Below are 27,726 nucleotides of genomic sequence, written 5' to 3'. Positions count from 1 at the left end.
GAATAATGATCACTAATGAAGTCGATGAATTCGTCTATGAAGGAAAAGCAATTACCAGGCGGGTGGTAGAGGATATGGAACCTGACGGGTGAGCCATGGTGAACTTGGAGTTCTAGGCAAAGGTATTCAAAGGTGCGAAAGAGGGCGGTGGGAAAGGATAATCGCAACACCTCCCCCGATCTTGCCTGTTCTGTCGTTTCTGAGGATAGAGTAGTCAGTAGGTAACAACAGATCAAAAGAAGTGTGAGAGGAGTCATTAAACCAGGTCTCAGTGAGAAAGAGCATGTTGAGATTGTGGTGAGTGATAGTGTCAGAGATTTCCAGTTTGTGTTTGTTTGCAGATCTGCAGTTATGGAGCATACAGTGTAGCTCTCACGCAACTGTTTTGGTGATGTAAGTGTCTCAACTGATGAGGGAGATAGGGATTAGATTCTTGAATGAGGGTGCCCCTTGAGGGGGAGGCTGGTAAGTTCTGAAGGAAGAGATGGTCTGATTGGCAAATTGAGTAGAATTGTTAGGAGAGGCGAGTGGAGGGGAATGACATTGATGGTCTTGTAAGTAGCCAATAGGTTGGTGATGTCTGTGGGGGATAGATTGTGGTTGGTTCCATAACATAGACTGCAGTGGCTGTGCATCTATTGGGGGCGTTTGGGCGTTGCGCCACCAATGCCATGGGCCCACGGCCCCATTTAGAATTAGGAATCATTCTACTTCAGTTCTGAGCAATTCCAGCAATAAGGACTCCTGATTGGAATGGAATCAGTGTCAGACAGAAGCAGAAGGGATCCTGAAGGGGGTGGGGGTGCGGCAGCACTCAGGGTGAGTGACAGCGCAATAGTGCGCATGTTCGTCCCCTTAGGAGAGCAAGGGTAGCTTCATTCGCAGCCCTCGTTCTCCTAATGAGAAGGGAGTGAGTCCGGCTCCAGGCCAATCCTGGCACTGCTAGACTCTGGAGCAGCATCCGGATTGGTTAAGCGTCTGAGAAGGCTTGCCAGATACTAGCTACTCATGCAGACAACGGTGAAGGTGACAAATATGGACCCTGGCCCAGAACTGAAGCAGACAGCAGATTGTTGTGACTGGTAACCCAAGTGGATGTGTCATTGTTCCGCTGAGAAATAGATGTGTGACCGGCAGTGGGCCTGCGTAAGAGACACACAAGGGCTGCAAATGACACCGACTTCTCAGGTTTCTAAGAGGCGATGGCAGTCGTTTCAGGGGAAATATTGCAACACTTGTGTGAATGTTCTTGAGTGACAGGTGCATTGTTCCAAACTGTATTATCTCTATTATTCCTCTTCACTAAAAGACACTTTAATATTCAGATCACGCGCGCTGTCACGCAGATCGCCATTATGAAGCCTTGTCTTTGAGATGAATTGAGATGGCAAATCCTTAATCTCTTACTAATGTTACGTTCTTAGCACAGCACGCGTCCAGCTCTAGTTTGAAACAAAATTGAGGTTATAGCTGTCCGGCGGTGGCGTCTTCTTCAGCCTCAGAGAGAACAGCCAAGAGGGTCGGACATTTTCATGTAGTGAGAAAACCCTTTTTAAGCGTGCTTTGATGCAGTCTCTTACTCTTGAACATTTTATTTCAATCAGGCGACTCGAGTAATCACCAGGCAACATGTCTCACTCTCTCGCAAGTCATCATTTGTAGGACATTAAAAGAAACTCAATATTACACGTAAAAATCTAAATGAAAAGAGCGCACAGCCTCACAAGTGGGATTTGTAACCTGAATGACTCTATAAATGGAATCATTAAGATATCATCTCAGGTTTAAGAGGTTGCGCTTTATGTACAAAAACGCCACGGTGAGCTTGTGTAAAATGAACTGCATCATTATGTAACGATGATAAAGTCTTAACTTGTTAGCTAAGCTGCATAAAACCAAGATTTGACCCTTATTGTATTTGTTAAGGTAGTTCAGTGAGTTACTGTTCCTGTTGCTATGGTCTTGTTTGGCCGCCAGAACTGTAAGAATTAGGTTCACTCGCCTCATGGCATCCAAGACAGGCATTTACGCCTCACCACTTTAAAATGTCACCAGCCGCCACTGAAAGACTGCGTGACAGATCTCAGCTAAGTTCACCTGAATGATGCATTTTTCATTGCAGGCACTGAGGTTCATGCTGTATAATGGCTCATGGCAGCAGCCCAGAGACCCCCAGGGATGTGATCTATCGTTCTTTACAAGAACTAACTAGCCAAGAGTTCAAGGAATTCAAAGTTCGGCTACGAGACTGCGCTGTGGAACCTGGACAGGTAAAGATCCCAAGATCACGACTTGAAGATGCGGATCAATTGGATACCGCGAACACTATGATCGAACATTATGGTGATCGAAGGGCCCTCGAGATCACACAACGTGTACTGGAGAAAATTCCCAGAAAGGACCTTGTGGAAGAACTTGAACCTGCAGCTCAGAAATGTGAGTACCCGGATGTTGTTCTATGGACCTTGGAGCTCAGCAATGCATTCTTGATGAACTTTGAATAAAAAGTATGACTTTCAATGGCAAGTATTCGGATATTCCATATTCAGAGGAAGTTTGGGTCTGTGCACTCACTGCAGTTCGTAGCAGCAGTTCTTTTATTTGTATTATAGGCAAATTAGAGCTGCAGAAAACCCCCAAAAAAGGACTGCTCACCTGTGGTGTAATGTTTGTAGTTGTGATATATTATGCAACGTTTGATTATTTCATCTATTGTGTACCATGTGTCTATAACCCACGCAGTGATGACCCTGGTCAAAGGGTTGAGGGTCACCTCACAAGAGCACAACATTTCAATATGAGGAAAAGATACATGGAGCGTAAAGTAGGGAGGCTGCTTTGTTGGTCACTAGGGTGACGTTTTGCTGTTAACTAGTCATTGACCAGGTTAGTTGCAGAGGAGTTCATTAATAGCAGAGATTATGTACTATAAGGCCAATGACTGGCAGACAGAAAATACACACAGCTGTTTACCTGAAATAGTATTTAAACCAAGGCTTTGTGTCTGGACACATTCCTCAGTGTTGTCCTGGAATGGGACATGCATGTTACGCGTGCCTGGCATTTGTAAGTGTCTGGAACTTGCATCCAAGTTAGTTGCTCAATAAACTTGAGTTTCTTTTATCCCAGGCCGTAAACTTGATGTGACTGTATTGGTAAGACCCACCCCATGACAAAAGTAAATAAATTAAACAAATATCAGGTAAAGAGATAGGTGAAGTATTCAAAAGCATACATACTGACCACGTGTAACAGTATTGGTTATAATATAAAGGCTTTCTTGCGTATCAAGTGTAACCGTGATTTTAGTTTATCCTTCTTCAGTTGAGGAGACCAGAGAAGGCTTGGGAAGGTCGCTGTTTTTATATTATTTCACACACTAATATCCAAACATCTAGGCTCTTCTTGTTGCTGTTAGTAGATGTACCTTCCAAATGTTCATCGTTTTAGACTACGTTCAGCCCACACGTGTTTCGCCCCTATGTCTTTTCACAAGGGGCTTCCTCAGGGCTTTCCGAGTCATAAAGAGAGGATGAGGTTGAGTTGTTAACGCAAAGTGAACAGAGTATCAGAATTAGAATCCATCTGTCCGGTATGGATGTCTGTCACGGTCTGAGGTAGAAGGGCACACCTTTGTTACCCCAGTTACCAAGGCGTGGGAATCTACAGACGAAGGATTGTCACTTATGACAACAGGAATAAGGTGCACAGGCTGAACTGCAGGATCGTTACTAATTGGAGAAGGTGTCTGGTGACCCAATAGACTAATGCGTCCACTGAAGGGGCAGGTGTTTGACCTCATGGTCACAGGTTCAAAATCCCGGAGGGTTCACTGAGCCTTTCATTGATCTGAGGTTGATAAAATGTGTATCGTTGGGTAACAATGAACATCTGTGATTCAAAACCTACGGGTGAACGTACACTTTACACATTCATGTTATGATATGTACAGTGCACCAGTGAGTAGGGTGAGAGGAGAGAAGAAGGGTTGAAATGGATGGAAATCTCTTTGTGAAGGTTTAAATGTAGCAGAAGCCATCATGGGGTATGGATCTTGGAACCCGAGCCACGTAGGTTTCAAGGGATCCAAAGTTACAGGTCTAACTGCATCAGACCCTGAGGTGGATCAGCCTGGCCATAATCATTTGTAGTTTCTTCATGGTGTAAATCTCAACTTACACACTCTCCGCATGCCAAGGTCCAATAGTTCTGTGGAACAGATTGGTACGGTGCCTGCCCAGACATTATTTGAGCAGCAGCCATGAAGTGGCCAAACAAGAGACCTGGTTAAGGCTGGGGAGGGGGATTAGGATGGGACAGTAGAGAATTGATCCTGTGACAACAGTAGACGCTATCACTGTGGCTTTCTACATTGGTGATTCTTAGCTCATAACTACATTCACCTACAGGTTGTGGTAGGTTGACCCACGGCTGAGTACTCATGATTGAATCTGCTGACGGATTTGGGAGGGGGATAATTGTTACTCAGAAACAGAGAAAGATGGTTATTAGTGTCCAACTTCCTTATTGATAACTACATTTGTTTATTACTACACACAGATTTCTACTCAATTTAACTCTGTATTAAGTTCCAGTGGGGACATTCCCTTCCAGGCTGTTCTTGTCCATTTTGGGAACAATAGATAATACTCTCAATAGAACCTTCAATTAAACTTTTTCCCTAGCACGTCTCAATGCTGAATTGCGCCAGGTATAATGTATGCAGAGTGGGCGTTCCCCTCCAAGTAGGCCTCGTAGAAGTGACGCAGTGAAAGATTTCACTGCGCCACTTCTAGGATGCAAATGTGTTAATATCTTATGCCTGCCTCACAGCAGGCATAAGATTGACACAGGCACATTTGAATTGGGACTTGCCCATGTGTAATGACCCATTGCTTAGAGTTGCGTCATTTGTGACACACTCCAGCAATGCGTCAGTTTTGCGCCTACAGATACGTCAGAAATACTGACGTGTCTGTAACTCCTTGCGATATGATGCATCATACTGTGAATATGATGCATTCAGCATGTTGCAAGGAGGGCGCAATGAAAAGTGACGACCCCTGTTTTCAAGCAGCGATGTGTCACTTCATAAATGAGTTCCAAAGTCTTCTGAGGAGCAGGACCTCTCTGCCACACTCCTGCTTCTTTTTGAATCTGTATTGACAAGCAGTTATCCTGAAAATGTCTCTTATTTACACCAGGCCCATGTTTAGGGCAACACCAAACCCCAAGAGACTTAGCAAGATCTTGCAAGAATTGATGGGATTCAAGATGGTGGCTGGAGAGCTCTGCACGCGCCCCGCAAACAAAGCAGCCCAGGGCACATTATATCTAAGAGAACCACATGCGACTCAGAATGTTTCAGGCCACGTCTTGATCACTTGAACAGCTTCTGGGACTCAAGGCGGCCACAACCAGTGTAGCGCTGATGCTCCTAAATGTTCCTCACCCCAGGGCTTGTGAAAATATTCATCCAGCTTCCAGCTCATGGAAGTCATTTTTGCTGGTACTCACAACCCTGTTTTAATTCACATAAACATCGCACACCACTTATTCATCAACACTCACTAGGGCCCAGATGTAGGTGATAGCAAATTACCGAATGGTAAATACCGAATTTTACCGATTCGGTATTTACTAATCGGTAATTGATATGTAGGTAAAAAAAATTGTAAAAATACCGAATCGGTAAGATTCGGTAATTACCGAATCAGTATTTGCCATTGATTCCTATGGGCCTTGAAGCCCATAGGATTCCATAGCAAATACCGATTCGGTAATTACGGAATCAGTAAAATTACTGATTTTACAAGGGGGACAGGGTGTCACTTTGACACCCTGTTGCACCCCTGTTTCTGGCTTGTGTGCCATGTGACAAACATACATGCCCTTAGGGCATGTCTGTGTGCCACATGGCACAGGTGTACATGCACAGATGTGCATGTACACTGGAATTTGTTATTTACCATGGAATAGTATTCCATGGTAAATAACGATTCGGTAAGGGCCTGTGGCACTGATTACAGTGCCACCTTCATATAGATTTACAGAATCGGTAAATTTACTGATTCGGTATTTTACCGATTCTGTAAATTTACTGAATCGGTAAATATACCGATTCTGTAACATTAAGCCCATCTACATGTCAAATCCCAAATACCGGTCGGTAACGGCCGAAATCGGCCGTTACCACCCGGTATTTGGCGACCTACATCTGGCCCTAAATCTCTCACACCCACAGCACCAAACGGCTATTTGGAAAAAGATCTTCGCCAAAGTGTCCCGGATCGGGAGCCTGTCAGGCATTGCAGCGCCGGCCAGATGAGGAGCAGCCCGATAATGAAGCATGACACCGAACTGGGTGTGTGAGGGCATTACATTTCAAAGAAATGGATGCCCATCTCTTTGACTCTGTAGCCTACTGTCCCTTGTATATTGCTAAATTTTAGATCATTCAGGAACAGCACAACTTCAATTTTCATATTGTATTTGCTAAACTGTGCTGGACCTTATGTATAAAAGCCTGTTGTCCCTCTATTTGTGAATACAGTCAGTGAGGTTACCCTAGTGTCCCTGGGTCACAAGGATATGGTGCCCGAAAACCGATGCCTTCTAATACTTCCGAGTATAGGCAGTGGGTCACCATCAATGGACTGAGGGTGGAGGCTCTAATGGACACAGGACTAGTGTGACTATGATAAGGTGTCATCTGGTGCTCTCAGAGCAAGTGTGTAGTATCTTGTTCATGTTAATACCCAGCCATTATCTCGCCTCCTGCGCAGCCAGTGTGAATGTGCTGTGTGCTGCATGGAATGTTAGATTGATGATGCGTATTGGAATGTTGAGTGCCTGTGAGGTGAATTGCCCCTCATCGTAAGCCAGACAGGCATTGCAGGCCGCCAGCGTCGGCCAGACGAGGAGCAGCCCGATGATGAAGCATGACACCCAACTGGGTCTGTGAGGGCATTATATTCCAAATAAATGGATTCCCATCTCTTTTGACTCTGTAGCCTACTGTCCCTTGTATATTGCTAAATTCTAGATCATTCAGGAACAGCACAACTTTAATTTTCAAAACCTCACTAACTTCCCACCATTAACAGAGATCATCTCCTCCTCAAGCAGTATTTTAGCCAATCCTGGGGGTTTACCCCCATTAAGAGGCTGTGCCCATGATGTGCCCATACTCACAACATTCATAGCACTGGGGGGCAAAATGACAATGAATCTTATCAGAGAAGCCTTTCTTCTGGTGGGCAGATTGGGATTGGGACCCATTGCTTTGAGAGAGGTTTTGGGGCCTTGAAAGAACATCTTATTTCTATCTCCCCCATCCTTCTTCTGGTGAGAATCCTGAGCACCGTTTTGAGAGTCCCACCCTAGATACCTTCTAGGATACTCGATGCTGCACCCGAGGTCTAGCTCCTCAGCAAGCTTCCAGGGGTCAGTCAGCCGGCTATCTACCAGGTGTTGGTGCAGCTCTTTTAAACAGGTATTGAGCATGTGCTCCCTCCATGTGCGCCCTCCATGTGCTCCCTCAAAATCTTGTTATATAATTGTTGGAAAGTAGGATCAGCTTTCATGGTTATCCCACTTTTTGCTGGTGTTGTACTACTTTCTGACTAGTCTGACTGGGATCCTGCTAACCAGGACCCCAGTCGCTGTGCTTCCTTCCTAATTTGGCTATGGTAAGCACTTGGGTACATTCCTAATTGGCTACTGGTACACCTTTGTAAGCCCCTAGTATATGGTACTGAGGTACCAAGGGCATAGGTGCACCATGGGTCCCCCATGGGTTGCAGCATGTATTATGCCACCCATGAGGGACCCTCCAAAACCTGACGACAGGCCTGCCATTGCAGCCTGTGTGAGCTGGTGCTTGCTCCTCTCACAAAAGATATAAGTTCCTTATATCTAGTACCACTGCACTTAGAACCTATAAGTCAACCCCCTAGTAGGTTCTTTCAGTCCCAAAGGCAGGGTGCTTGGTTATAAGTGTGAGGGTGCCCCTGCATGAGCAGGACACCCCTACAAACCCCGGCGTCCATTCTCCTGGCTTTATAAGTAAATCAGCCATAACAATACAGAGAGGTGCCATGCATCATTATGTGATGACCATCTTTAAAATGGCTGACAAAAACCTGGGCAAGTTTGATATCAAACATGTTGGAATCATACCCAAGCACAGTATCCGGGTTGAAGGTATGATTCCATCCATGGTAGGGCTCCTCTGGGGAGCCCTCTAAGCTATCGGGACCAATCTTACAGAGACTGGCAGCAACCTAGGGCTGCTGCTTACCACAAACACGATTCCGCCCTCCTGCTGCTGGGCGGAGCCTGATCATGGGAAGACGGAACAATAGGTTTCATGTGATCACCTCCCTGACAGGAGTTAGTGTATTGGGCCAGGGTGGCAGTGCTTGCCAGCGCCACTGAGACTACTAGCGGGGCACATTTGGTGCCCTCCTTGCATACTCCAGTTCAATGCAGTTCAGGGAGCCGTTGGATCCTGCTCTGGTGTGGGACATATATCCTCCCCACTGACCATCCCCTCCTCTAGGAGGCACCCCTGAATTGACCCAACCCTTTCCTTAGGGTCCTTAAGGGCTTACCTGTGGGCGTTGTTGGATTTGATTAAGATGAAGCTCCACTTCAACTTCAACCGTCTGGACACTCTGACTGCCGTCGGACTGACAGCATCGAACTTTGATTTTGGAAACCTAGTCCATCCTCAGGAAGGCTCTGTCTGCTCCTGGCGTCTCTGTCCTGCAAGTCAATTGCACCGTCAGTGTCCGTGCTCCATACAGGTTCCATCCAGGGCCTGTGGACACTCAAAGACATCCAAAGGAATCTCCCTTGGAGTGAAGGAGTCCGTCCCATGCATCCACAGGCACCACAACGTAGCTGACCAGTTTGCTGATCGTGGGCTCTGACTGACTCCGAAAGGCTCCAGTAACACAGGTGATGGTTCTGTAATGCATCAAGGCCTGCACTGATCACACCGACGCTGAAACTAGTTTCCCTTATCTGCATCGCTGGAACCGAGTGCCTGTGCACCACGTCAGCTGGCAAAGGCATGACAAGCTTCTCCTCCAGAGAACTATGGCTCTCCTGCTAACTCCAATGGGCTTCCCTGATGCTCAGGGCCTGCTCTGACTTGCTAGTCGTGGTGAGTCACTTGGGCTTTGCTGGTTCTGACTTTGCATCTTCTCTTGACTTCTGCACCTGTTGCCATTGCCAAGGTGTGTTGATGCCACTGCTGGACACTGACACCCTGGTTCTCGACATCCCACATGGGACAGCTGGTGAACGGCTCCTGGTCTTCCACAGTGTCACCTGGTTCGAAAACCTACAACTTCAAGGACATCATCAACTCTCCTGCATTCAACAACATTGGTGGGAATTCATCTCTCGTACCTCCTGGTCATTCCTTAGTGGCATAGACTCTGTCCCCTCTGTTTACAGGTTCTTCTCATCTTTAATCCACCTTCGGGTTCCACCAGACTCCTTCATCTTCTTCTCCAGCGGCACTCCACCTAAAGTCATCCATTGTGGTCCGCGACAGTTTCCGACGCTACTGCTCACCTGTGAACCTGGCTTCCCTGATGTAGGTATCCTGGTTCCAGGGGTATCCATGGGTGGGGTGACTCTCTAACCATCCATCTTCCACAGGTTTCCTTCAGGGTCCACTGTTAAGGGTCGATCTTCATTAACATTTGTAACCGCAACTTACCCGTCGACTTCCATTGACCCAGCGGTCATGTTCCCACTCTGCACAAAACCTCTGTGGGGTTCCTAGATACTCATCTAGGGTGGTTCCTTTGATCTTCTACGTCGTCTGGGTCCATTCTCGACTTTGGTCGTGGGTCACATACCACTATTTTAGTATATAGTTTGGTCTCCCCCTGAAGCCTGTTGTATTTCTGTGCTACTCACCTGTTTTATTGCTAGTGTAGTGTGTCGATTATGATTGTATCTCCGGGTAGGGTTTATAGCTGGTGCTGTGGCAAGTGTTTTGGGTACAATCCAGTGCTGTGGGTACAATTCAGTGCTGTGGCAACTGCTGTGCGTGCAGTCTGGTGTTATTGCGAGTGACATATGGTACTACAGTATATTATTTATATATATATATATTGTGTGTGTATGTGTGTGTGTCTGTGTATACATATAACCACACACACACGTTTTCTTTTTTAAGTTTCGATTACTGCATACAGGGCTATATTCAATAATTAGTGAATTGTAGGTGAGTTATTTGATGTTAACAAATCCCATCTTACCAATATAACTATGCATTATGCAATGAAAGCTTGGTTCTCTGCACAAGAAATTTAAATGGATTTTTCAAACTCCCTGAATCTCATCTACAACTCACAGTTTATTCAATACAGCCTGGTGATGAGCAGAGAATTTCATGATCTCCATTTATTTTAAGAAATGGACAACCACAATTTTGCTTCAAAACTAAAATTGGATGATTTAGAGTCTGATATTAGGGAAGCAAGAAAATAATCTAAACATGATGTTGATGCTTCTGTAAATGAAATCGGATTGTATTTGAATTCATCAAAAATTAACAGATGATTTCAAATACAATCTTCTAATAAATATATGCCCCACTAGAAAAGTATGACTTCAAGCAGGAATCAGGTGGACTACGCTGTTTCCGTCATATATGGATTAATCAATATTCATCATGGTTTAGCTACCCTCCACAGCTAAAAGGTGTGATTTGCACGTACTGCACAGTTTTTCCACAGCCAGTTCATTGTGGGACACAAGGAGCATACACAAGTACGCCTTTCACCAAATATAAAGACTTCCATGAAAGTGCACACAACCATGTTTCATTGTCGTGGCATACGTGGATGTAAATCACTTTTTGGTGATAAGAAAGAAACCGGAAACATGTATTGTTTGCCAAATAGAGAGCGCTGTGAAAAGTAAAGTTGAAGAAAATCATGAAAAGTTATTTCCAATTGAGTCCACTATCTTACTGTGTGGCACACACTCTGCGTTAAAAAATTGCAACTGGAAATGTGCAAAGTCTGTACCGATTTCACATTGTCGCAGGAGATGTGATCCTAAAGAATCATCTGGAAAAAGCAACAGTTAATGCCCATTGTACATCAGTTTGAGTTCAACATGAATTGATTACATTATGTGATAAGACATTGAGACAAGATCTAGTATCCATAGTCAATAGGTCAAATGGATTTTCAATCATTACTGATGAAAGTGCTGACATTACTGGAAAAGAACAGATGTCACTTGGAGTACATTTTTTAGACACGACAAGTAGCAGCGTAGATGTCATCAGAGAAGAATTCCTTGGATTTGCAACCTTAAAAGAAATGGATGCTATCTCAGCTGGAAATATGGTTATGGATTGATGTTCTAAATTTGGATTAAACTTAGAAAAACTCCATGGCCAACGATATGACGGATGCTCTACAATGGCAGGAAAGGAAGGTGGAGTCAAGCCATAACAATGAGAAAATATGTGTTGGAAATGGCCTTTATTGTTGGGTTATCCCCTAACATTTTGCTTCTTCCTCCTATTGTTTCCTGACCTGTTTGTGTTGGTTTTAGGACTCTGGGCACTTAACCACTGCTAATCAGTGCAAAAATGCATATGCTCTCTGTGTAAATCGTGTTATGGATTGGTGATTCTATGACTGGATACTTGATTTACTTGTTAGTTCCTAGTAAAGTGCACTTAGTGTGCCAGGGCCCGTAAATCAAATTCAACTAGTTGGCCTGCAGCATTAATCGTGCCACCTACATGAGTAGCATTAAAAAGGTAACACAGACCTGCCATTGCAGAGTCTGCGCTCAGTTGGTGAAGGCCATGTCGACCTGGCCAGTGTACACACTTGCCAGTCCCTAACCTTCCCTTTTCTTACTTGTCAGCCACCCCTAAGGAAAGCCCAAGGTACCCCTGTGGGCAGGGTACAGTGTATGTGAAAGGTAGGACATGCTCTGGTGTGTGTTGCATGTCCTGATAGTGAATTACAGCCCATTTAGTTTTTCTTTTCACTATTGCAAGGCTACCTGTTCCTCATAGGACAGAATGGGAAGTTTGTTTATAACATCTTATAAACATAACTGGCCCAAGGAACTAGGTGGGAAAATAACATTGAGTATGGCTAAACTAAGAATCTAAATATGCATCTTCTAGTAAACATGATTTTTACATTCTGTGTTTGAGAATACCACTTTTAGAAAGTAGGTATTTTCTTGCTCAGTCATCCTGTGTGCCCTGCTGGAATATGGATTGCCTGTCTGGGTTTTGGACGACAGATGGCTATGAAGGAGGAGTGGCTCCCGATAGTCGAGGTAGGTCAGGAAAGGGCTAAATAGACCTGGGCTGCGATGGGGGAAGGGGGAGGAGATTTCCTTGCACCCTAAAGGGCCTGACAATGCCGCCTCCACCTCCTGCCAGAAAATCACACCAAAGAAGGCAGAACTGGTTCTGGCTGGGCACTGACACCCTCTGCCTAGAGGATCAAAGGATTTTTGGATTAAAATACTGGGTCCCAGACACCTGAATTTTAGAACTCATCTGGATCAAGAAGACTGCCAAGAAGAAGAGCTGGAGAAACTGTGAGGAGGAACAACCACTTTGCTGAATGTGTTGCAGGGCTGACCTGAAGTGGCTGCTTCTGACTTGGGCAGTTAAAGGCCTGGACTGGGCTTTCTGCAACCTAAATTTGTGAGTCTCTCCAAGGGCTTGGGGTAGAGCTTGTCCCCTGTTCACAAAGTCTAAGGAACAGCAAAGACTTCAAGCTCTTCTTCCAGCAGCACTGGGGACTGTGTGTTTTGTGCTGTAACAGAGGAAAAGCAACTCAACCTCGTCTCTGCTGCCTACTCTGTGTCCAGACGGCACCGCAGTGGGCAACGCTGCAATGCCGTGCGGTGACCCTGCTGATTCCGCCACCGAGCCGCTGTTCACATCGGGACCTGTGGGCACAACACTCCGCACCACCTCGCTTCACACCAAAGCATGGGCACCTCACAGAGCACCGCCGCAGTGCCTCACCGCGACTCTGGGCTCACCGACGACGCCTGCTGATGCCGCCACTGAGCCGTTGCTTGCACTGCGACCTATGGGCACCACACTCCGCACCGCCTCACTTCATGACGACACCTTGGCCTCCCCGATGACGACGATCCATGCCAAAATCAACACCGCTGCTTGCACAGTGGTTCAAGGGCACCGCTTTGTAGTGGTGAGCCTCAGTAGGGCCTACCAGTTCTAGGGGTTCTCCCTTCTCTGCACAGAGTCCTCAGACAAATAAGAAGAAGTTGGCACAGAAACTGGAATAGAAAAAACAGAGTTTATTAACCTCAAGAGGTGGTACTATATTCACACAGCACCCTTCGGCAACTGTATGAAGTAGCACACTGAATGGAAAGAGCATGGTCCTTTTATACCCACACAGGGGCTCAAAAGAAGGTGGTACAAGCACAGAGTGCTGGGTTTAGGTACATATAAGGTCATACAGAAAATGCAGGGTAAAGAAGTAGGAGGAGCTAACAGTGTTCAGTTTCTAGTAAACACATCCTGACAGATATAAATTGACAACAGCTGCAAGCTCAACTGAGCATGTGCAGAAAAGGAAAGGTCTAAATATATCTCGTCTCTGGGCAGATTTCAAGAGCAGTTAACAGGAAGGTAGGACAGAGCAAATGATGAGCACATGGCAACATGTGGCAGACAAAATGGCTGCCGCAAATACAAAATGGAGTCTGCACAATGTTACAATAGTTGCTGAATACAGCATGTCTTCTGCTAATGCTTAATCTAGCCGCTGCCAAATTACAACAGACGACCCTTTCAGCATTAGCTGAAGACATTTGACTTTCTGGGATAGTCTAATTAATCGTCCTGTATATTTATACTCATCATTTCAGCTATTTCTTTGTCTATCATGTATTGTACTTTCATTTCTGCAACATCTTTCTTGGCTGGTATACAAGCAGTAAGACACATAGACCATAACATTGGACTACAATGAATACATATGCAACATGTGAAGATAATTGCAACAATTATACAGAGGCCAGTTAAAACTTTCCAGCCCCATGCAGAGATTAGAGTCCAGAACCAACCTGCAAAAGTCCAGGTACTATTATCGGTATGTAAGTCGGCAGCAATCTTATGAAGTTTATTGATTGCTTTATACACGGATGGTGTGTGGTCAGGTATGAACACACAGCAACTTCTTCCGATAATGCGACATGCACCACCTCTGTCTGCTAACATAACATCTAAAACCATTCGGTTCTGTAAAGCAACAATCCTAGCAATTTGTAATTCTTCGGTAAGGTTCCCTAGAGCTGCAGCAGCTTGATTAGTGACGGCTTCCACAACTCTGGTTAATCGCCGAACTTTCCTACTGTTTAATGCAGCTCCTACAAAAAAGAACAGTCCTAAATTTAAATCTACATATTGTTGCAGACTAGTATCGGTTTGGTCTACGTCATCAGTGGACAAGGCCCTCTTATAGCGATTCATAGTCACATTATTCAGCAGTTTAAGATCTTTATGATATGATGCAGGTGCCAAAAACACAGGGACCAATAAAAATGCAACATAACAGACTCCAGACCACCCAGCTGGTATTCGATAATACCCCCTATTTCCACAAATGAAATATGTATTATGTGAAGCTAGAAAAGTACTGTTATTCAAACCATCTATATTTACAATCACTAACACCTACAGGAATATGTCCAATAATTTGTGCACATAATTCAGCTTGTGCTTGAGCTACAGAATTAACAAATTTCTCGCTTTCTACAATGTCTCTTGTGTTTGTGAAAATGTAGGGCGTTGAGGCATTGTCCGGTCGGTACTCCTCCCATTCCAATATAGTTCCATTGGCTTGTGGATAGCCTTTTTTGTCCTGATGACACTCTTTATTCAACCGGAAAAGCAGTCTGCCTACTGTAGGCTTCCGTGTTGCAAAAAGCAAAGTATACCAGGCTGGACAAGAAACATTGTGCAAGAAAGGGAAAGGTATAAAGGGTGTTCCCCCCTTCTTTTGATGAGCTGGCATCATTCCACATATCCAACAGTTTGTAGCGTTCATAGCAGTATGCGTATGATGTAGCATCTGGATGAAAGTGTTATTCAAGTAAGACTGTCTATGTTTCAATTCTTGATATGGGAGAGTAAAGTAAAAATGTTCCTCGGGCACTGGCATTGTAATAACGAGCAACTCACGAACAGGAGTTGCATCTTCAACAAACCATGCAATTGTAGCTGCAAACACTAAGGCAGCAATGAACCCTACAGCACAGAAAATCTTCTTTTTCTCCATTTGAGCAAATGTACAAAACAAATCTTCCTGAAACTAAAAGGTTGTCAGAACTCTTCCCCCTAGGCAGCCGTTGATTTCTTCCCTACGGGCCAAGACGGGTGTCACTACTCTAATGCAGGGCTCATCCCCCCCTTGCCTCATCGGCTCTCCGTTTCACTAACCTAGGGACCATTTTGACAACTATCACACAACTGCAAGCTTCTTCCTTGGCCTCAAATTGTATCTCCTTGCTCCAGAAACAGTTGGGTCCGGGAAGAACTCCTCAGATTAGTCAGGTACCACAGCACGGCCTTTCTCCACAGTCAGAATCTCTCGATGGTCGGTCAACACAGCAGGCTGCACCAAACCAGGTTGTACTCGCCGACAATGGATCCCATGGATCCATTTTTTTTCGGTTGGTGACACGGACAGCTGTTCTCGTTGCAAGCAAGACCTGCTCGGGACCGCACCACCTTGGCTCCAGACTGCTCGACCTCTCAAAGGGCTTGATGAGAATGAAGGTCGCCAGGTCGGAGATTATGGCCTTCAACTGTGGATCGGTCAGGGAGTGCTTCTCAAACCTGTTGATCAATAGAAACCAAGTTATCAGTCAATTGTTCCAAATAGTCATTCATTAAAACACAAAGTACATTGTACACTGAGCTCGGTTTCGGGACCCCCCATATATTCATGGAACGTCCGAACAGAATTTCATAAGGAGAAAGGCCTGTCCGAGAATGAGGTACTGATCTGATAGACAACAATTCCAGTGGAAGTGCATCTTCCCAAGTCAGAGAAGTAGAAGCTTGTATTTTAGCTAATTTCAACTTCGGAGTAGCATTGTATCTTTCCACCAATCCTGCTGATTGTGGGTGAAACACTGCATGGAATTTTTGTTTGATCCCTAATCCTTTCAGGACATACTTGATAATGTTCCCTATGAAATGAGGTCCGTTATCACTCCACAAAAGTCTACAAACACCATAACGAGGGAAAAATTCCTTCAAAAGCACCTTTGCCGTAGTAATTTCAGTATTGTCCTTTGTAGGGTACGCCTCAATCCATTTGCTGAAGGCACATACCACCACCAACACATACTTCAGATTATTGCAGCGTTCAAGCTGAATATAATCCATCTGTGAAACTTCAAAAGTTGCAGTCGGTGTAGCAAACTCTCCTGCTGGAGTTCGTGTCCCCTTTCCAGGATTGAATTGCAGACAAATCATGCAGGACTGTACTACTCTCTTAGCTGTGCTAGCAATTTCTGGATGCTCCCAAACTTGCGTAAGCAATTTCACTATTGCTGAAGCTCCAACATGTGCTAGCCCATGTGCCATCTGAACCATAGGTTGTACAAAAGCTATAGGCCACTTCCATTTATCCATATGTTTGTTTCGTCAACAACCTTCGTCATCCAACTCTCCATCCTTGGACCATTCCTCCCGTTCTTTGTCAGAAGCGGGCCTCTGTATCTCTAGTAATTCTTTCCTAGCATCGTGCCACCGGTCAGTTTGTGACTTCACTACATACATAGAAGTAGTGTTAGGCTGCATCGCAGTCTCACGTGCCACTCGATCTACAAAAGCATTTCCTTGTCCCACCTTATCAGTTACTTTCTTGTGTGCATCACATTTCACTGTAGCTATTTTCTTTGGATATGTTAATGCAATTAAAAGATTATGCACTAATTCTCCATGCATTATCTGCATTCCATGTGATGTCAGAAAACCTCTTTTCTTCCAGAGCAGGCCAAAATCATGCGCCACTCCAAAAGCATAGCGGCTATCTGTATAAATGTTCACACGCAAACCTGTACTAAGCTCGTGTCAAAGCTATTAGTTCTGCTGCTTGAGCTGACTTCTGTGGTATGCGAGCTGTATCCACTATCGTGTGAAGCGTAGTAATTGCATACGGGGCTGAAGTTGTACCATCCGGCAACTTCAGACAAGACCAATCAACCCATAGTTCTCCATCTACATCTGGAAGGGGCATCTCTTGCAAATCAATATGACCCTTTATCTGTTCCTCAGTTAGAAAAATACAATCATGTGTTTCTTGCGCCTCAGGCTGAGTCACCGGAAATGGCAACAACTTGGCTGGGTTAAGTGTTGCACATCTCTTCAGAGTAAGATGAGTAGCCAACAACGTCAATTCATATCCTGTCAGACGAGCACTAGTTAAGTGCTGCGTAATTGTTTGATTCAAAAGGGCATCAACAGCATGGGGTACCAGCATCAACAGCTTATGGGATAAAACTATCCCTTCACTCTGGCGTATTGACACAGCTGTTGCTGCAACCGAGAGAAAACATCCAGGCAACGCTCGAGCAACAGGATCAAGTACTGCTGAAAAATAGGCACAAGGACGTTGCTTATCACTATGTGTCTGTACTAAAACTGACAATGCACATCCATCTCTCTTGTGTACGTACAATGTAAAAGGATTCGTGTAATCTGGAGTACCTAACACTGGTGCTGAATAAAGAGCTTGTCATAACTGTCGGAAAGCATTCTCACATTCATCTGTCCATGGAAGGGGTATTGGAGTGTCTTTTGTCAAAAGGGCTAACAAAGGTTTAACAACGTATGAAAATCCTAATATCCATTGCCTACAAAAGGAAGTAAGGTCTAAAAATGCTCGAATCTCTTTCTGTGTGGAGGGTACTGGTGTGTCTAAAATTGCCTGAATACGATCTGATGTGAGTGCACACCCCTCCTTAGACAAAAGGTGACCTAAGTAGGTTACCTTTGGTCTACAATATTGCAATTTCTTTCTTGATACTTTGTGATGATGTGAAGCAAGGAAAGAAAGCAAGGACAAAGTGCATTTTTCACATTGTTCAGGGGTATCGGCTGCAAACAAGATATTATCAACATATTGTATGAGCGCCACACCTTCGGGCAGAACAAAATAATCTAGTTGTCTTTTTAGTGCTTGACTGTAAATACTAGGACTCTCAGTATAGCCTTGAGGAACTCTACAAAATATATATGATCGATTATTCAAAGTGAAACCGAACAGATATAGGCTATCAGGATGAATAGGGATCGAAAAGAAAGCGTTCTTCAAGTCTATAACAGAGAACGTAGTTGCAGTTGGTGGAACTAAAGTAAGAAGTGTCGTAATGTCAGAAACCACTGGGTATTGTGGCACCACTATCTTATTCACTTCCCGTAAGGCAATTATAAATCGATAAATCCTAGTGTCAGTGTCTTTTTTCAAAATTGGGAGAATAGGACTGTTACAGACATTAAATGGAACTTCTTCAACAACCCCCACTTCAATGAGATCATGTACAATTTGTGTAAGTGCTTCCTCACCCTCCTTGAAATTCTATATTGGGGCAGTCGTGGCAAAACAGCTCCCTTCTTTACACTAATATGCACCGGTGGAATAACCATCTGTCCCACATCAGTATCTGAAGTGGTCCACAAAGTTTTAGGTAGGGAGGCTAATGCAGTATCCTCTTGAACAAGACAAACTCTGTCCATCACAGGGTAATTATCATTCAAAATCACACGTACTCCTTTAGGGGAACATCTTATTGTGGCTCTGAAATACTTGAGCATATCAAGACCCACAATATTATCTGGTGTATTTGGGGAGAGCAAAAACGGGCATGGAGCAGCAAATTTATCAACATGAAATGCAAGTGGTTGTGACAATGGGCTAAGGGAAGGTGTTCCATCGAACCCTATCGATGTGATCGTTAATCCAGACAGGGGAGCCCTCGGAACCAATTGTTTAGACAGTGCGCTATGAGTATCTCCTGTATCAATCAGAAACTTATCAGTAGAACCCAAAACATGTGCTGTAACATAAGGACCCCTCTGATCTACTGGAACTTCAACTGATTCCTTACCCCATCCTACGCAATCCTATGCATAAGCAGAATCATGTAAATCAGGCTGCGCATAATCAGACATTTGGTATTGGTTACGCCTGTCGAAAGTATTGAACCCATTCTGTGCTTGTGCATTAGAATCAAACCTAGCGCAATCGTTCATGTTGCCCCTGGGACCTGAATATCCCGCACAATTTCTCATTGGTCCTCGGCCACGAGCATAGCGTTTTGAGCGCAACAATGGACACTCATCAGCCCAATGGCCAAATTTCCTACAATACGCGCATTGATCAACAGCCAAATTCGAGCAAGTATAAGAAGAACCATAAAATCCTTGTCCGCCTCTATCATTACCTCTAGAAGGCAAACCATAAACCTGAGATAACATAACCTTCGTTTTTAAATCCTTAGACTTCTTATCCTCACTACCCTTTGCTTCTAAATCCTGACACTCATAATATTGAGCCATCGTCAGGAGAGATACCGGAGAAGAGGTAGTCCAAGAGCTTTCACTAGCTTTTAAACGGCTAGCCAATCCTGGTAATAGATTCGTAACATATTTATCTACAAACAAATGTCGGCCCATATCGTCCGTTAGCGACTGACCACTAAAATCATGAAAGGCTTCCTCAAAACACGTAAAGAAATCCCGAACACAATCAATCTGCCTTTTGCTTACACGATGCTAAAATAGTCCAATCAATATTTTTGGGAGGAATGATCGTTTTTAACTTAGTTAATATCGCCGCGGGAAGATCTAAAATCAATCTACATGGCTTTTGCACTGGTTCTCTTTCCTTATCTTCTATCCCTATATCGTTCCTTCTAGACCCATAGGCTGCTTGATCATCAACTTTCCGCACAGACCTCCACATATCAGACGGTAATATTAGCCAAAAAAATAAATCGATGTCAGCTAATGTCATGGTACAAGAATTTATGTCTCCCTCAACTTCCTCATAGAAAGCGGCTGGATTTTTCCGCGGGTCAGGCAATGCAGCTTTAAGTGCCATTACATCTGCCCTATTCCAGGGAGTATACACCCAATTATAAATAAAATATCCCTTTGCGCCAATGGAAGACTTATCATCACTGATGCCCACTCCTTTAGGAGGAACATATAAAGGCGCTGCCTCTCGCATAGTCTTTGCATGCACTATACTAGTCTTATCTGCTCCGAAGATAGATGATTGTTTCCCGTTGACCGGACCCGTCGGTTCATCTGCTTTAGCCTTCCGTTTCTCCTCTTGCAGACGAAGCGCCTCAGTTCGCAGTTTAAACAACCGCCTTATCGTATCAGCCACCTGGGGGAGAGTAAAAAGCCCATTACGTATTTGCTTACAATCGGTTATTACATCATCAGGTTCTGAAACACCAGAAACTTTCCGAAACATCTCTACAACTTCTTCAGCAAAATGCTCAGTAAAATATAATTGCTCCCTTTCCTGCCACCCCTGTAAACTATCTAAAATATTAGAAACAGTGACAGTATCATGAAGTGCTTGACGAGTGGTCTTTCTTAGTTCAGCCGCACGATCGACCGACAGCATGGAGCGAGTGTCTGGTTTCGTTTGATCTATCTCAGAGTCCTCATCTTCGCCGGATGGAGCGGACGGAACAGCATACGGAGGCGGAGGACGATCTAGTAACAAAAAATCATCTTGTGGTTTATTAAGGACAGGATAAAGAGGCTGCCGAATAGCATATTGGCCAGATATCTGTAATCTGCGCTCCTTCTCCTGTCTTTCTTCCAATTCTTTCACTTCTGTCTTTCTTAATTCTTGCGCATTTTCATGCACACTCTTCCGTTGCTCTTTCTCAATCAGCGCTTGCTCACGTTTCTCACGCTCACGTACTTCCTTCACCCACATACGCACACACTCAAACATATCTTGTCTGGATTTCTGCTCGAACATACACTGTTCCACATACTCAATCTTTCGCATATCAAATGACCCATACATCGGCCAACGTAACTCCGGATCCTTGCGCATGTATTTCCTCCATAATGTGCTGTACATTATAGAAGAAAGACTATATGTACATATCTCTATTAGGCATCCTCTCTGGGGGAGCCGACTGCGATTCCTCAAGTCTTAACCGGTTATTTCCACAAAATCAGCACATCCTACGAAGTGCGCTAAAAGCAGGCATGCCAAAAGTAGTGCAAAATATGCAGTATTATAATCAAAGTAGCACTTAAAGTATCTTTATTACCTTGTGCCGTTCAAATTAAAATCACAAAATCACAACTTAGAGAAAAATATCCTCATTACCTGTCTATATGTGTTGCAACGCATGCATTACACTTACACATACACATCATGACTAGTCATACCAAACAAAAATTGCCACAGCAAGCGTATTATAAAACTGCCTTGCCAATCCCAGGCTTCCAAAACCCACAGCAAGTACCGTACAACGGTTCTTATCAATCACAGGGCGTCCAGATTCCAACTGCCAAGTACTAAATTCAACCAAACGTCCACTGCACGGCAAGCCAACAGAAGAAATCTCAGTCGAGGACCGGCACCACCTGGACGATCAGATCGGATAGAAAGGAAAAAAGCACCTTGGATGCCAAGACTCAGGTCTCTTCTGGCAGTGATCACGTCCACGGCGAGATTCCAATCCTTCGTCACAACCACTACTTTGGGCATCCGAGTCACCGATGAGTCCCACGTTGGATGCGCTAATTTATAATGGTGAGCCTCAGCAGGGCCTACCAGTGCTAGGGGTTCTCCTTTCTCTGCACATAGTCCTCAGACAAATAAGAAGATGTTAGCACAGAAACTGTAATAGAAAAAACAGAGTTTATTAACCTCAAGAGGTGGTACTATATTCACACAGCACCCTTCGGCAACTGAATGAAGTAGCACACTGAATGGAAAGAGCATGGTCCTTTTATACCCACACAGGGGCTCAAAAGAAGGTGGTACAAGCACAGAGTGCTGGGTTTAGGTACATATAAGGTCATACAGAAAATGCAGGGTCGACAAGTAGGAGGAGATAACAGTGTACCGTTTCTAGTAAACACATCCTGACAGATATAAATTGACAACAGCTGCAAGCTCAACTGAGCATGTGCAGAACAGGAAAGGTCTAAATATATCTTGTCTCTGGGCAGATTTCAAGAGCAGTTCACAGGAAGATAGGACAGAGCACATGATGAACACATGGCAACATGTGGCAGACAAAATGGCTGCCACAAATACAAAATGGAGTCTGCACATTGTTACAATAGTTGCTGAATACAGCATGTCTTCTGCTAATGCTTAATCTAGCCGCTGCCAAATTACAGCTTGTAAAGTTACATGACACACCACCCTCATCCCACACCGCAGCCATGGCCTACCAACACCAGCACCATTGACTCCCGTTCGTCAGCCGACTACAGGGCTACCGCAACGACAAGGCCTCTGCCTGCACCGTGACCTGTCAGCACCATGACTAGCACCACCTTCATCTCACACCGTGACCCAGGTCTCACAGACTATGCCATCCACCACTGAGCCGCTGCTTGCACCGCGACCTGAGGACACCGCACGCCACAACGCTGCCCTTCGCACTGCTGCACCCGACGCCTGATGATGCCAGCGCTCCTGATTCCAACAGAAAGGAGCTCGACTTGCAATGCAAGTGACTTCAAGGGCCTTGCGCCCTGCATTTCTAACAGGTACTGTTTGCAGGTCTTCCCGACATCGTAGCTGGTCCGCGACGCCGTGACCAGCCTGAACTGTTGGGATTGTTTGTTAACGACGCTGTGATAGCCCCGGACGGAACTATCTACATCAAGGAACTGTTTTCGAAGCGTATTTTGATAACTGTAGATTTTTAAGTACTGCAATTGTGGATTTTTATCGTTTTTGGTCTTGTATATAAAAATATTGTATATTTTCTAAACTGGTATGGTGTCCTCTTGTAGTGCTTACACTGTATTACTGTTGGTTACGTGCAAATGCTTTACACACTGCCTCGCCTCTAAGATAAGCCTGACTGCTTGTGCCACGCTACCAAGGGGGTGAGCAGGGGTTATTGTAGGAGTGTAACTCCCTTATCCAGACTTGAGTGGTGGTTTCTGCCCAACTTTGGCACATGCCCCAGCCGACCAAAAATCCAATTTCTAACATTGATTGTCAGTTGTAAGGATAGGACTTGTGTTTGCACTTCACTTACAGTGATTTGTAAGAAAAAGCAGTTCTCTCATTAACCTTTTCGAACACTGCCCGGCGTTAGCCGCCTCTTATTCACTTGACGATTACCAAATAAAGAGGCAGGCGCTGGAAGTTGGAAAGCAGGAAACAGGTTTTAATTCTCTCCGGAGCAGAACACGTCAGTCGGACAAAAAGGGTATCGTCTCGAGGTGCTCTAACTGCATCTCTGAGGCCTGGCCTCTTATATACAGGTTTATTACTTTATTACATACAGTACATGCGTGATGATTCTTTGAAGTACAGAAAGACATCCTTGGAATCCCCGCTTCAGGCCCGTTCCCACACATATCTACAGTAGAAGTCCCCACCCCAATCTCAGCATGTGATGGCTATTGCGCAGCTGGACATTCCGCTTGGAACAGAAATGTGTGCGATCGATGGGATCTTGTGGTGTGAAGGCATTGATTAATCTCCGTTCCTTTGATGAGGGGCGAGTTTCTACTGTAGGGGCAATAAACTGCATCCGCAGGGCTAGGTGATGGCCTGGGATCAGCTCGGACAATCGGGCAGGGAGGAAGGGGTTATCAAAGGGCCTGCTCGTATGAAAGGGATGAAAGGGTATGTGGGTTCGGCACGGGATGTGGCTCCGAGGCAGGGTCGCGCTGAAGGTGCGTTTATGGCCCAGGCAGGAGAGATCGGGGGCTGTCAGGGAGCGGGGGATGCTAGCGAGTTCAGGGAGACGTGCAGGCAGCTGTGAATGCGAGGAGAGGCCATGGTATCTAAAATGGCTGCTGTTTACGCGCTCGCACAGACCTAGGAGGGGACAAGATGGCGTCGGCAATGTTCATGTCGCAAACTAGATTTCCACAGTCCTCCCTTTGAACATATCAAGCCAGCATGTCAATCTATATCGATCCCCATTATATTATTTACCTCTAGTTCATACAGAGCTTTCATATGTTCAGTTTTATAGTCCAAAGTCTTAGGGCAAATACAGTTTGCAAATAGAGAGCATAGAGGTGGTAGGCATTGGATACTCAGGCATCAACCACATAGTATCAGAATCAGTACCAGTGCAATCATTAGCAACTTCCAACCCCAGTCCTTTAAAGTACTCCAGAACCAGCCCCCAAGCGACCATCCTTCTTGTTCTTGATTAACCTCTGAGGAAAGTCTATGGAGGTGTTCGATCGCCTTGTAGACTGAGGTCGAGTGGTCAGGAATGAAAGTGCAGCATCTGGACCCGATAATGCGGCATGCTCCTCCACGGTCCGCCAGAACAACGTCCAGAACAAGGCGGTTTTGAAGAGCCACTAAGCGGATCGCCTGAAGCTCTGCTGTGTTTTTCGTGAGGATGCCGGCTGTGATGTTCATGGTTGTCTCGACTGCCTGGGCCAGATGTCGGATGGCATGGCTGTTTGCCATCGGGCCCCAAAGTGGAACGAGTCCCTTCGCTGCATCAAGGAACTGTGATGCGGTGGAGTCCGCTCGCTCGATATCCTTTGCTCGCTTTTGCTGGTGATGGTTTGCTGGTGCCACATATGTCGGAGGAAGGATGAAAGAGATATAGCAGGTGCCTTCCCAGCCCTTTGGGAGCCAGTGTTAAGCAGTTTATTATATTTTCTGCTTTTTTAACTTTACTGTATACAATTTTTTTTTATCAGAAAAATTCCATCCCTTCCTCTTGGTGGTGGCCCTCGGCACTTGATCCTGCTCCCTCTCCCGTTCACTCTGCTCGTAACCTGGGTTTTCAGTTTGACGACTCCCTCTCATGCAAAACTCAGGTTAATAAAGTTACATCTGCCTGCTTCCTGAAGTTGCGCATGATCAAAAAGATACTTCCCTATCGCCCTCTGGACTCCCGTCGAACAGTTACCCATGCTCTCATTACGTCTCACCTGGACTATGCCAACAGTCTTTATGCTGGTGCCCCTCAATATCTGATAGACCGGCTTCAGATTGTCCAGAACGCGGCAGCCAGATTGATTGGTAATATCCCCTACCGTCAGTCAGTCTCCGCCTATCGTAAGGAGCTTCACTGGCTACCGGTGGCCAGCCGTATCCAGTTCAAGATCCTTACCCTCGCCTACCGAGCTATCAATGACCTCAGACCCAATTATTTGAAAAAACGAGTCTCAATATCCCACTCCATCAGATCCCTGAGATCCAACGATCTCCGCCTTCTGATCTCTCCCCGTTTTAGACTCACCAGAATGGGCGGCAGAGGGTTCAGTGTTATCGCGGCAAAATTGTGGAACGCTCTGCCAATCGATCTTAGATTCTGCCCTTCTGAATCCATCTTCCGGGCCAGACTCAAAACTTGGCTCTTTTCTGTACTCTGATTTTGTTCCTGCTAACTCCCTCCCTGCTCTTTTCTTCTCCCCCGGAGGTTCAGGTTCTAGAGCCGGAACACCCCCTCGGGGGTAGCTGCGCGCTCTACAAACTACATAAATAAATAAATAAATAAATAAATAAATGTTGCTAAATTTTTTACTCCAGATCTAATTGTCATAGTTCCTTAAACATTTTTTTCTCATTTATAGTGTTTATGTATATGACTTTGTTCAAGGGAATTGCTTTTTTATACTGGTTGGTGAACCCTATTTCCCTTGACTCTCGTTAAGGGGTACCTCTCCAATTTTAACCTGGATTGTTAAACACCTGCATTTCAATTCGCTCTTGTGCAGGGATGTCCATTTGAAAGGTGGTGTTGGATGTCAAGGGGCAAAAGGGAGCTGAAGTTTTTCCCGTTTTGCTCAGCCAGAACCCATTGTAGAAGTGCGAAATGGTTTCGCCAGAAGTTGCATTGTCCTTGTAACTCTCTTGCAGGAGTATCAGCCCGGCAAGGCAGGACCCATGAACAGAAAAAGGTGATGAGATGAAGGGGATAGAATGTTCGGTTGCATGTGGGAGCAGCCCACAGATCCAGCAGTTGGTGGCTTTGGCAGCGAGGTTGTGTTGGTGAAGCAGTTGTACAAAAGAATTGTTCCAGCACTCCTCGCGTCTTTCGTGGAGCTGGGGTGAAAGCAAAATGAGATAGTGTTCTCTCTTGGTGGTGGGCTGTACAGTGGGAATCAAAGTCTAGTGAGCAGGCAAACTTTCTTCCATGACCCAGAAAGTGGTCATGAGGAGGAGGCAAATGAGAAAAGCGATGAAGAGGGCTATTGTCTTTGTGCTATGTAGCGTTTTTGTCTTGGGGTCTTTATGGTGGGTCTTCGGACGTCCGGTTACTTCCATCACCTTCATGTCGAGGGCTTCCATCATCTTCATGTCGGGAGCTTCCATCACCTTCAAGAGGCTCGATGACTGGCAGGGCCACACGCTTTGTCTAGCTTCTCCCCTGGTAACCTTTGTAGTGTTGGCTACCGCTCTGAGATTTGTCGACTTAGCTAGTGGCCTGCGGGGTCGAGACACTCGCCTTTCGTCGCAAGTTGTACCCTTTTCTGGATGGCACAGTGGGATCTGAGGATTCGGTCAATTCAAGTGTCTCTGTGTCAGGGTAGCAACTCAGGTTCGGTCTGTCTTTGTTCAGGAGCTCTTCTTGGGTTGCCACATTTTCGTCCGCCGTCAAAGTCGGTGAAATCTTCTTTCAATGATGGGCGTGCAGAGTGTTCTTTTTGCCTTCAACTCGGAGTGCAGTTCGGGTGGTGATCAAGACCTGCCAGGGGCCCGTCCACCTGGGGCTCAGACTCTTTATCCTTTGGAAATTTCGGGTCAGGACGAAGTCCCCGGGTTGGATTTCATGCCCGGGACCTCTGGAAGCGTCTTGTATGGCTTGCTGCACCTGCTGGTGGATAACAGTTAGTGTCTTTGTCAAATTATGAAGGTAATCAGGCATTAGGATGTCCGGGACATCATGGATGGATGCCGGTTTTGGCGCCGCCCAGAGATTCATGGGTTGGCCAAAGACGACTTCATAGGGAGTCAAGTGGTGCTTGGTAGGAGTGGAACGCATTGATAGTAACGCCAGTGGGAGGGCGTCTGGCCACTTCAGTCCCGTAGTGGCAACTATCTTTGCTAGTTTAAGTTTCAAGGTGGCGTTATGTCGTTCTACTAAGCCTGCAGATTGGGGGTGGAAGACTGCGTGAAATTTTTGTTTTACACCCAACCCTTTCAATATGAGTTGGAAAACTTCGACTAAGAAGTGGGGGCCGTTGTCACTCCATAAAATCCGACAAAGGCCATAGCGTGGGAAGAATTCTTTTAACAACACCTTGGCAGTAGTGATGGCGGTGTTGTCTCGGGTGGGGTAGGCTTCCACCCATTTGCTGAACGCGCATACAATGACGAGCACGTATTTCAGACCATGGCATCTTTCTAGTTGAATGTAGTCCATTTAAAGGACTTCGAAGGGATGGTCAGGGACCCCAAACCCTCCCCGGGGTACTACAGTCCCTTTCCCGGGGTTGTGTCATAA

The 27,726-nt window shown here is 45.3% G+C and overlaps 1 pseudogene across 1 annotated transcript in view; it reads left to right on the top strand.

Moving 5' to 3' along the window:
* The first annotated feature begins 2,120 nt into the window (after positions 1-2,120).
* The window catches only part of LOC147665197 (NACHT, LRR and PYD domains-containing protein 12-like), a 348,972-nt pseudogene continuing 323,366 nt past the window's right edge, over positions 2,121-27,726 (top strand). Inside the window, exon 1 of the transcript XR_015305019.1 lies at positions 2,121-2,436. The product of XR_015305019.1 is annotated as an NACHT, LRR and PYD domains-containing protein 12-like (transcript). The remainder of the gene's footprint in view (positions 2,437-27,726) is intronic.

This window comes from Lissotriton vulgaris, unplaced genomic scaffold (assembly GCF_964263255.1).
Source record: "Lissotriton vulgaris unplaced genomic scaffold, aLisVul1.2 SCAFFOLD_1298, whole genome shotgun sequence".
Taxonomy (NCBI): Eukaryota; Metazoa; Chordata; class Amphibia; order Caudata; family Salamandridae; genus Lissotriton; species Lissotriton vulgaris.
Note: the sequence above shows the minus strand (reverse complement) of the source record. Positions and strands in the feature narration are given on the sequence as shown.